Source organism: Argopecten irradians, chromosome 9 (genome assembly GCF_041381155.1).
Source record: "Argopecten irradians isolate NY chromosome 9, Ai_NY, whole genome shotgun sequence".
In the NCBI taxonomy this organism is placed as follows: Eukaryota; Metazoa; Mollusca; class Bivalvia; order Pectinida; family Pectinidae; genus Argopecten; species Argopecten irradians.
The window spans coordinates 24,183,765-24,196,583 of record NC_091142.1 but is presented as its reverse complement, the minus strand read 5'-3'; the positions used below and the strand labels follow the sequence as shown (position 1 = coordinate 24,196,583).

General features: G+C 35.2%; 1 long non-coding RNA gene across 2 annotated transcripts; it reads right to left on the bottom strand.

Annotated features, from left to right (window-relative positions):
- Window positions 1–2,281: 2,281 nt before the first annotated feature.
- LOC138331840 (uncharacterized) lies at window positions 2,282–8,261 on the bottom strand. 2 transcript variants are annotated; one of them, XR_011209728.1, is made up of 4 exons: window positions 7,052–8,261; window positions 4,986–5,599; window positions 4,534–4,666; window positions 2,282–4,237 (listed from the first exon to the last, which is right to left on the bottom strand). It is a non-coding gene; the product is annotated as an uncharacterized lncRNA (long non-coding RNA). The 2 variants fall into 2 exon arrangements; XR_011209727.1 differs by lacking the exon at window positions 7,052–8,261 and having other exon boundaries at window positions 4,986–5,715.
- Between the last annotated feature and the right edge of the window lie 4,558 nt (window positions 8,262–12,819).

Here is a 12,819-nt window from a genome sequence, read left to right as displayed (position 1 = left end):
TTAGAATATTTTAAATTTAGGAATATTTACATTAACATTTACTAATCATGAGTGATGGACGATTTTGTTGTCTTTATTCAGGTGCAGTGAATTTGCACCATTGGATGGTGAAACTCCCAAAGACCAGTCTTTTCTCGTAACCTGTGGAACTTGAGGTTACTTAGTACACACCACAAAAAAGCACAAAAAAATAGTAAACACAAAAAAAAAAAAAACAAACAAAAGCCAAAACAGATCATACCTGACAATATCAATAACTGGAAAATTTTCACAAAAAATACATTAGGTTAGGTAAGTATAATTATTAGAATAAATAGCCCTATCAGTGGCTATGTATATCTTTGAAATCAATATGTAAATAATAAAAGGTCCGCCGCTGCCGTAAAAAAAATATAAAAACACGCATATTCAACTTTTCAAATTCATTCGCAAACGACTTCTTTCTCAACAATAACCAAAAAACGGTCCAGGGTACGGACATTTGGCCTGCTGAAGTATGCTGGGATGAAGAGCTAATAACTAAGTTTGTTCAAATGACATGACCTTGACCTACATTCAAGGTCACAGGTCAAAAAGGCTAAAATTCTTTAAATGACTTCTTGTGAATAATTAAGAGGACCGACGAGAGCACCTGCTATTTGGCCTGTGACATATACTTGGATGAAGAGCTACAAAAATTTGTTAAAATGAATAACGTTGACATTCATTAAAGGTTACTGGGGTCAAATAGGCTAAAATCTTTAAACGACCTCTTGTGAATAACTAAGAGGCCAAGATACCTGATATTGGGCTTTGGACATGCTGGTATGAAGGACTACCAAGTTTCTTCAAATGAATGACGTTGATCTTCATTCAAGGTCAAATACATCAAATTAAAGAGTTCTTTGTGTTGCTTTGTGTTTGCCAATACTAATAAAGTTAAGGCCCATATTTGTTTGCATCTTAATTAGTCGTCAGTGCTGAAATTTTAGGAAAATATACTTGTACATCTACATCGTAAAGTTTACACAAATTAAAATATACGTACATGTACATATAAAAACGCAAGAGATTCCAGACGGATCTTGGCGCCGACCAAAGAATGATCTTATGACTGCTTTTTAAAGTTAACTATCAAATTCCAAGATGGCTATCTGTCGGCTACCTTATTGACCGAGCAGTCTAAAAATGAAATATTCTGTACACAATTGGGGCCCTAGGGAAACTAAGTATGAAATTTGAGACGGATACCTTTAAGACTTGAGAAAAATCGGTAACAATCTTCAACTATCAAAACCCCATCATTGGATGGCTAATTGTGTTAAACACATGTGGACTTTATAGTCTGTATCTGTTGTGGCGAATAGGACCAATATCACAAATATATATATATATATACTAGAATTATGTTAGAATTATTTGGTAATATTATATTATATAAAAAAAATGAAAATTAACTGTTAATTTATAGAGTTACAATAGATATGATCAAAAAATGTGCCATTCCTCATCTAGGAGTTACCTCCCCTTAATATTCATAAACCTCACCATGTATATATGTTTTATATAATTATTTGTTTGTACCATCAATATCTGGAGAAGACTAAGATATGGCTACGCCTGATGTCTAATCCAATTGACACTAAAATCTTTTTGTCAATAAAATATTTGGAAATTGAACTATCAAAATCCATGATGGCTGTCTGTCGACTATGTTGTTGAAAGATCGGTCTTGAAATGCAAAATGCACATCATGTCCCTAGGGAAACCTGCATATGAAAATTGAGGAGGATCCCTTCAGTACTTTATGAGAAATAGCGGTAACAAGAACTGTTGATGGACAATGGACGAAAGGCGATTGATTTAGTAAATAGCCTACAAATCAGATGGTGGGCTAAAACGTTATATCGGCGATATACGGATAAAACAACAAAGTGATATATTATATGACATGCAATTATATGTATTGATTACATTGTACATAATATAATATTTGATGTGAAAGAGGCTTGGCACATATCGACACATTGCGACCTAATGGACAATAAAAAATATCATGATGATGATTTATATCTAATATATGAATGATATTATTTGTTCAAACGTAGTTTTTAATTACAGTAAATAATTTGTGACTTTCGGTGAGGACTTCCCAAAATTAAAATTCATTTTTTGATAGAGCGTACCAAAGGATCAACTTTTAATATGGTTCATTTTAATCGGTGTAGCAAAATAACCTCAATCCTTTTCCTAAAAAAAAGTCTCAGATGCGATGGGCTCGTACCGAAAAAATGAGAAAACGTGGTTGATAAAGTATTTTACTTCAGTATCAGGTATAGACTGCGTATTAAACTTCAATATCAGGTCAGTACATAACTCCTGTAGTCGAAATAATCAGCGATAGTACGTCTTCTTATTTTCTTTTGTTTTGACAAGCAATACAATTCTTTGTTTTGTCATGTAAATGAAGAACCTCAATCATATGTGATATCAGATAAATTAAACAAAAAGATGAAAACCTAGAAAAGGTGTCCTTATGTAAACGATACATGTTTTTCGTATGTATCCAATATAAACTTTAAATAGTGCCACGTCAACCCTGATACGGAAAGAGCCAATATGGGCAAGATATATAAAATACACTTTCGCACAGAATTCGAAATCTGGTTACAGGTGGTTGACAGGTGGCCATACCTCTTTGTTCAAATTACAATGAATAAATATTAAAGATGCTCCACCGCCGACAGAGCATAAATGATGTTCATTATTTGAACTGTAATTGGTATTTAATCGTATATATATGTCTAATTAACACAAAAAATGATATAAAATAATTTGTTTTGCCTTTGGTGCATGCGCAATCAGTACTTCATTCCATATAAGATATAGTAGCACGGAATTTTTTCGGGATGCAATTAATTAATTTTTATAATTTTAACTTGAAGTAAAATTAGAAGCTCGAAATTTTGAATGGTGGTAATGGTGTGAAGTAAGTAACTTTTGTAGCTGAAGAAAAATACTTAATCGTCTGGTCCTGTTTTTAATAGTGAAAAAATACCATTTGTCAGCGGTGGAGCTTTTTTTATGAAATATCACATATAGTACGTATAATAATCAGTTAAATAATGGAACAATGTAACAATGCTAACTTCTACTCATTAAAAGGAATTTATATACGCTTTAAAAGACCACTACCTTACCGAAACGGCTTTTAATTCAAACAAATGAAAATGTAAAATGAGACTGATAATTTTGTCGCAAAAGTTATTAGCTTACCGTTTATACTACATATGTACACTTATCACCTTCTGAACAATTTAATTAAAATAAATAGAATGCTAATTTTCATAACGTTGGTCGTGTCAATTATTTTTTCTCGCCGTTGTCATGATTACCGCGCGTTATTTGACTATCACTGCGCCAGACGACGAAACTTCACTGTCAACATAGATTATGAAGGCATCTTGCACTTGTTGGGTGTTGTAACCTGATCTTAGACTATCGTTATACATTCCTTGAGGGGCCGCGGTGGACGAGTGGTTAAGATGTACCGACATATTACCACTTGCCCTCCACCTCTGGGTCGCGAGTTCGAATCCCATGTGGGGCAGTTGCCAGGAACTGACCGCTGGTCGGTGGTTTCTCTCAGGCTTTCCTCCACCAACAAACCTGGCACGTCCTTAAATGACCCTGGCTGTTAATAGGACGTTAAACTAATCAAACCAAACATTCCTTGATGTTATTGGCGCTTTCAAGATTTATTTTGTTACGGGAAGGTAGTGGGTCTTTAAGCCTGTTTTTCAATCCCAAATATTATATGTTATATATATATATATAATAAAAGAGAGAGAGAGAATATATATATAGAGAGAGTTTATACATAGAAAGCTATATATACATTTATGAACAAATAAGGTTTAAACAAATCTTCCACTATTAAATTGCTATTTTGTACTTAACGAACACGCAAAGCAAAGTTATTAATTCTTAGCACATCATGATTCATTATAGGTTATGTAATATATACCGGGTTATATTGATACAAAAAACATCATTACAAATAATGAAAATGTAATAGCGAGTAAATTAGTGTAATATCTCATATGCAAGCTCAGGTAATTTTCAATACATAACGAAATTTCGGAGAATTCTAAAGCCAATTATACAATTCCTTGTCAAACGATTTTGACGACAAAACGTGTGATGTTTATTTGTCCTGGCTGCGAAAGATAAAGGCTTTCTTCCGACTTGGATTTTTCTGGAAACAGCAAAAGATCTTTTATACTGATAATAATTATACAAAGTCATTTCTACATCTGAACTGAATGGGGAGACCAATCTACTTGTATATCGAAATTAAACACATGTTTCTGATGTCACAATAGGAAAAAAGATAACACATAATAATTTTATATCTCAACTGAAGGAGAGACAAATCTACGTCAAAATCAAACACATATGTTTCTGATGTCACAATAGGAAACATTGGACAATTTGTAAGAACATAAACTGATATGAAATAATGACTGCCAAGAATTTAATTTATGGACTTACCATGAACACTACATTTAATAATGTAGTCACAATCTCGAGCCCAGTGGCCTAGACCGTGCATCTAAAACATTTTGTCTGAGGACATTCTGGATTGGTGTGACCATACTTTTGGCAATTTGAGCAATACTCAGTGCTGTAGAAGGGAAGTGAAACCAATTAAAATGTATAATTTTAACAGTAAAAATAAATAAGAAATAACACATTGAATCTAGATATGGACAAGCGTTTAAGCTATTAACTCTCGTCTTTTGAGATATTGCTGATAACAAATATCAATACATTTGATAAATCTATAGGTCTCTGCAGAATTCTGCCATCATATCACTACATGTATACGTAATATTTTATCCTGATTTGAAACATTTTAGTTACTTCGTAAGTTCGGTATATATCTAACATTGCTTACGTTGATACTATATATACATAATTTTTAAAGTTTTAAGGTACATTACCAGGTAACGCTATCCCATTCACACCCTTGGATGTTCACATCATCAGCAACGAATACAAGGACCCAGTGATTTGGTTGTGAGATATTTTGCCATGTTTTCCCATGCCCGTCACCGTTAATCCGAAGCCAAGGATTATTGTCAAGGTCGAGTTGTTGCAGATTGTGCTTAATGCACCAATTGATATTTTCCTGGTCATCACCCTTTAGAAGAATCAGTCGTATGTAAATGGTAGATTTTCCTGTATCGCTGTTTCTCTTTGGTTCTAAATACAAGACTGGATCGAGAGAACTATGAATATGCTCATGAATACGCTGAACTGGTACCAATACTCGCTCTGTACCATACGGGGATATGTCGGGTAGATTGCCGTTCCACAGCGTTACAGAGAACCACACTCCCGTTGGGGCATCTGGTTCTCCTAATGGTTCTTGCCAAATATTCGGCGTTTTACTCTTTTTCAGATATCCCATATTCACTATACTTTCCTTGTTCTCTATGGATGTACAATGGGTGAAAAACTTGAAAGGTTCCATGTTGTCTGGTATATCCTCATGTGGTGAAGCTGTACATTGTATTGGCAAGCTTGAAGCCATTTCTGAGAATGTCGACAGGTGCTAAATAGATGTGGTATTTAAAAAAAACAACTGTGAATTTTATCCAAGCATTTCATTTTACATAAGAAAACAAATGCAATGCAGTATGACATGCCATTATATATACATATGTACAAGTGTATCTTTAGTTCTGTTTTTAATCAAAAAAAGGGTTCCCAATCTCCTTTTTATAAAATAATGGTCGTGTCGTGTCGTTTAAAAGGTTAATATACATGTATGCTCCCTAAATGTTTGGGATTGTTGTGCCTTATAAGGTTTTTAATGGTCCCTCTGTTAGGTGGCACTTTCTCATGGATTACAATATATGGGTGTACTTTTACCGAGTGTCGAAGGTGTCGAAGGTGTGTGGGTTACGCCGAAGGTAAATGACGAGGTGACGTCCCGAATGGAGCATAGCTTTCATTTCAGTTAGCCATTTAGAATGCTACGGAGGTCTCGCTCACCATGAATTTCCACGACCCGATTGGTGACATTCGTGTGTCATTTTTGTTACTGACGGCACTTTGTATAGTTGGGTACTTTTGGTAGGATGATTTTGAAAGAAAATTATCGCTCTTTGCAACGGTAGTAACCGTATTTGTGACAAAATTGCTAGAATTGTGATTTTTTAGCCGCGATAAAGCACGGTATGGTAGAAGTTTTGTCTCGGGGAGCCTTCCCACCCTTTACGTGTATAGTACAATGTGATTCAAACGTCTAAAATGGTCTATGGGCACTCTGATGGGTCCATAACTAATTTTAATATCCCTGTGAATCAATGCATAATTGTAGTTTAAAGCATCAGTCATCACCGCCACCACGGTGTAAACTTTCATTTTCCATACTCATCCAGTGTTGGACTCAACGACAACAATATCATCGGCTATTATATGTGATTGCTTGTAAATCTACAAATGTTGTAAAATTTAGCTTTTGATAATAGAATGGGCCTTCATAGAACGCTTTTAGTATCGCACTGGTTTCTATTTCAACGAGTTATTCTTGGTACACTGTAAACTATGTCAAGCGCATTTGCCTTACATAAGAGGCAAAATGCTCGAGAAGTTTCGAAAGATAACAGATCGGCATCAGTCAAGCGTTTATATAGAAGCAAAAGCATAATTCGAAAATTCCGAATGATAAGGAATTCAACTTTCGTTTTCAGCTTTTTTTCTCGGAAAAATTTACGCATCAATTTGAAAACAACAAATATTTACTTTTCTTATGCGTTTGCTGTATACATGAAATTATTTTCAATGCGATTTGTCTGTATTTTCAATGCGTAATAACACACTTACAATGTACGCATTTTATCTGGAGCTCTGCGAGTCACGACAATGGTAATGGTAGACAATTCATATATTTTAGTCTTCATCAAGTAAAAAACTGTCAACATCAAATGACTATTTAGATATAAAGAAAAATGGTTTGACAGAAAGATGCTGTTCAAGATGAATATTGTAGTGTCTTTACCGGCTCGACTGAATCTCCTAATACTTCCAGTCCTCGGGAATAGGAATATTTACACCTTTTGTTACTATAATAGAGATCAGAGTGAGGCTGCCTCCTCCTACGATGACTTCCTATCCTCGAGTAAACCGGATGTTAGTAGTGTTCCGATTCGACTTCCTACACAGTATTCCTCCCAATTTTCTTTTAGCGGAGGCGGCATCGGGGACAACAGTATGTGACGAATCTGGATTTGCATGGGCCTACAGTTTTGGATATTTATTATAATTCTAGTTTCGGATGGGTATGAATAGAACATGTAGGCTATACATATCTGGTGTAGATAAATTTGTGTAACTTACATGTATGTATTGAGCATGATGAATTGGTATGGAAAACTGTGTGAATGTGATCTTATTACAACAAGATCGAGAGACCTTGTAAACAGCTGATTTTTGTTTACCTCTGCATTCGGCTGGGTTTACTCGACAATTTTTTTTAATGATAAATAGCGATAATTACACGCCAGTATTAATTAGGATGTTTGTAAAATTATTGTTCTAGCTGTAGAACACAGAATTGTGTAAATCTATTCACTTTTCGATTTTTAATGATTTTTCTTGTCTACTGGGTCTTAAAATTAGTTTTGCCCGGTCGCCATTACAGCACTGCTACTGGTAGACGGGATTCGTCACAGCCTAATTATACAAGGTAAAATTGTAATCATATCGATAACTTAAGTTATTAGCATAAATCTGTAAAACTTGAGTTCATCGATCATTTTCGCAATGATAGTTTTATTACTCACTCTTAACATATCCCCGCTGCAGTTGCATATTTTTTAATATTTACAGTTTGCACTGACATGGATTCAATAACCATGCTTTCTAGTATTATCATTATCAGTGCATAATGATAGTACAACACGTGAGGCGATTCTATTGTTACGGGAATAGTCGCTGACGTAGCAACATGGGGTCATGACCCCACTTTTGGTGGGAAACATATGAATGACTCTATTCCGATCAGCTGTTCAATCGAATTAGTTGAAGAAGACGGGAGAGAAAAAAATATGGGTATTTCAATAAAAAATATGCAACTGTCGCGAGAATAAATAATAAATAATTTGCGTGAAAAACTGTAAATATACGGAATATATTTTGATTTTGTTGAGGTTATGAGGGTATAATGATAATGGAGCCTTTGTAAATTTTATGTAACCCGGCTTCGCCGGGGTTACATAATTTACACGTGCTCCATTATCATTTTACCCTCATAACCTCAACAAAATCAAAATCTATTCCTTAATTAAAATACTCATATTTTTTCTCTCCCGTCATCGTCAACAAATTCGATTGAACAGCTGATTGGAATCGACTCATTCATATGTTCCCGCCAAAAGTGAGGTCATGACCCCACGTTGCTACGCCATCGACTGTTTACGTAACAATAAAATCATAACATTATAAGAGCGCAGCTCTCTGCGCGGCCGAAGCCCGCGTAGAGCGAAGCTCAACACCTTTACATTTTGAAAGGGATTTTTTTGGGGCTTCTACGGTCGACTGAAAAAACGTTTTTTTTTTAGAAATCTGGTCATAATGGATCACTTTTAATTTTTTTTCTTTTTGAAAAAAAAATCCATATGTTTCCGACTTCAATTTTTGATTTTTGATTTTTTTTTAATAGAATCAGAATTAGAGACAGAAAGTTTGTATGAATGGTCAGAGGGACACTACATTAAACATACACACAGATTTGTGTATGTTTTATGATTGAACAATTAAACAATATGAATTACAGTAAAACAAGGATCAGTCGAAGTCAGCGGGACCAGGCAAAATATTGACTCATCCGATGATTCGATTCATCCGTGTTTTACTGTTCATGAAACATTGACACTTAAGTTGTACAGACTGTACCGACTGGTTCCAGGTTGGCGTTTTACACACATATTGGTTTAAGATAGGCAATAAGTATATAACAGGACCATTTTGCGCTGGAACAATAACTTCCTTTAACACTGTTACGGTTGATCAGTCTTGTTCGGTTAATCGGATCCGAGACTTGACTTTTACCTGAGACAGCGTGACGCCAGAATATCACAAAAAAGCAAATTTTGGTATATTTTCGAAGGAAGGGATCTCAAAATGCATTTGATTCAACCGCAGTATTTGAAATTTTGATTCAACCGTGTTTGATTGTTTCGTGCTTTATTTACTAGTATAAAGAAGGGAAAAATCAGGACCTATTGAAACATTCGACTCATCCAATGTATTCAATTTAACTGTGTTTGACACAAATGAGTTTTACTATATATAATGTTGCTACAGCACAGGGATGTCAGAGTATTTTGTATCGTTATTTTTAAATATTTTAAAATGTCACAATATGAAATATTCTTCTTAAGAGAACAATTAGTAACCTATTACTAGTATTAGAGTACTTGAAATCATTTCTGTTGTGTCTGACTACACATAAAAAATAATTTTATATATCATTATGTTAATGTTTTAAAACATGATGTCCTGCATTCATATACATAAGAAATAATTCCTGTACCACTAAATAATTACAATAAATAACTGTACAGCACTAAAAGCACTCCCCGCCCATCCCCACCGGACTTGTCTTTGAATCTGCCACTGGTTCATGCTCTCTCATCAAACTACAAATAAGTATTTCAATCAAGCACAAATAACTGTTACAGTAAGCTTAGGCCTACAAAGAATGGCACCAGCAATAGAATAGAAAATATGAAGTGATTTCTGTTGGAATTAATTCAATATCTGTCTCAGTAAAACATTTGCATGATAAATATTTTTCTCCATTCCTCCACACATAGAATCGATTACGGCCAAAAAACACAGTTTACAGACAAGGGAGATAATCCAAATGCTAAATTTCACAAAATTCACAGGGAAAAAAGGTATTTTTTTCTTGCCATTTCATTTTTCTACCCAATTTCATTATTGATTATTTTTAACCAATTAATGCTTATTATTCCAGTATAAATATAATTATTAAGCAATGTATGAATTTTGAGAAAATTTTCATTACTTTTAGCGGCATTTCAACATATTTTAACTAATATTTTGGGGGTTTCCGGCCTCTTGGATCTTAAGAAAATTATGAAAACATATGTTTTATTATGTTTTTCACACGCCCATAGGGATTTAATCAGTTTCAAGTATTCTGCTTTATAAAATATGGCATAAATTTTAAGGAATTTCGTTATTTTTAGAAATTATGCAAATAAATCCCAAGGAGACTACGGGATAACATCTGAATTCTATAAAAAATATTGGTACTTGATTTAAAATGAGATTAAAAAATTGATTATGGTAATTTTTAGAAACTTTAAGATAAGAAATTCTCAATATAAAGGTATTATAAAATTGTTATATAAAAATAACACGGGGGTAATCGTGGTACATCGGTTTTTCAATTCCGTCAGAGTGGCACAACGGTATTTCAATTCCGTCAGAGCAATATGTTGGCTACAAATTCCGTCAAAGGAAAAAAAATAAACTGGCACTTTGAAGCAGAAAAAAAAGAAAGTATATGTGATTAAAACCATCTTTTTACTTGCGAAACATGGATATAGATACATTTTTAACGTCTAGGTATGGTAATACATATCTATTGATAGTCTTTATGGAATTATATCACGATTGCCTTGAAAGTTGGTAAAAATTGCTTTCTGTGTGTTTTTAGATGTATTTCGTATTTGCAATAGATCACAACTAGAGTAATTATCAAGATAATCATTATATCTGTGTATATAGTGACCTTTTGGTAAGTAAAATCATGGGTTGTAGATTTTTTTCACTGTATGTAAAATTCAATGATACAATTTCCGTCAAGTTAAAAATGTAGAATGATACAAATTCCGTTGAAGTACGATACAATTTCCGTCCATGTGTTTAGATATCCCATTTACATCAATGAAGACATTTGTAGCTTATATATCTGTATTTCATATTCCAATCGTTTTATTTTGTTGTGACAAAGCTAATTATATTTGGTCTGTTCATTAGAAGACCATTTCAGGTTCAGTTTTCTTTGTTTGAAGGGAATAAAGACAAAATTCAAAACAGGCACGATAATTTACCATTGTATTACAGTAAAGTTGTTGTTGTCTTGGTTGTAATTAGTCTTTTTCATTAATACACGTATACTGATCTACACGCAAAGTATATGTACAAATTTCTGTATATATACACAAATATTTATTTTCCGCGAGCGTTTCAGTACGCCGACTGGGATGATCAAGTCCCAGCCCGGGAACACTCAGCTATCCGACAATCTACAATGGCTGCAATCAGTTGGTATGTTTCGGAGGAATGATCATACACAGTAAGTCTTACTTGTGTTGCACTTTCTACAGCTCCTCTCGTTTCCTCCACACCCATAATGAAGCCATTTCTGTCTCCCGGCACACACACATCAGGTCAACTTCTTCCTCTCTGCTCAGGTGGCACCAATGATTCGCATCTCCACTGGAATGCATCATACCTTCCATCTTCCATTCTCTTTGATGACAGTCTGCTACTAGATCCTGGTATTTGGCTCCCTTTCTTTCATACGCGTTTTTCCCACTCCACCAAGATAACCTGTTTGGAAGACCATATGACAATACCTGGTCTTTGATTTGTCGTTGTTATCTCTTGTGGAAACTGCATTCGGCATTTTAGATTTGCTCGCAAATTAGCCCACTTCCTTACACACCGCCTTTCGTAATCTACTCTCCTTTTCGGACAAATGTGACAAATTTCATACCCTTTTGCCCTTCTCTGGCTTTTTCCTGTTCTTCTCTAATGCATTTGCAAGGACAGATATAACCTTGTTTTGACGCCATGTATATCGTCCATCCGCCAACGTAACCGAGCATGAAGACAGGATGTGCTCTACATTTGCTGGTTTGTCCCAGGGCTTGCAATTTGGGTTCCTTTTATATCTCATGTTACGAAGTTTGTTGGTGAGGGCAAAACATCATATACTGACTTCATCTGCACGTCCATAGACCAGATATTGCTCCATGTTAACTTCTTTTGACGAGTACCTTCCGAATTTAACCAACTGCCCTGCTGCGTCAAGCTTATTGCCTGGACCGTTCTTGTGTGTTCCTCCATCTGGCGGACTTCCTTCTGTAAAAGCTGTCTCTTCTCATCCGTAGCTGTTCCCCATCTTGCTCTAGTTGTTACACCTAGTGCTTGCCTGCCCACTGCCACACTTCACAGGATGTCACCATGCCTCTACTCCATTCACTGTCCTCTTTGCTACCCATTTTCTCCCAAATGTGATGTCCTCCTTCGCTCCTCTCACCTTAGCATCTTTGCTGTCCCTTTACATTAGTAGCTGTCTGACTTTTGGTGACCTTGTACTCCTTTGTTGGTGATATCAAGGGAAGTTGTATTTTTTTTCTGCAAGCCGACTGCCGTCATTTTCATTTCGAACACCAGTAGAGGCCAAATGATTCGAGGTAGCACGCCGTGTTGATAAATCCTGGGCTTGTATTTCTCAGGTATACCGATTCTTTCTATTGTGTCCATCGACTTCTTCAGCTGTTTCGTTTCACTCACGTTCTTGGTGTCACTCAATGAGCCGTTGTAGTATTTATTTACCAAGGCATTTCACTGGCTTCGTGGACACGGTTGGAATAGTGTCTTCTTCTATCTCAAATGTATGTTGGTAACCTTCCCTTTCTTCGATACCATGCTCCATCTAGCTTCGACTGCCGTCTTTGTGCTTACCGGCATGTCGTCCATGAAAGCTCTTACTGGGGTTTTCAA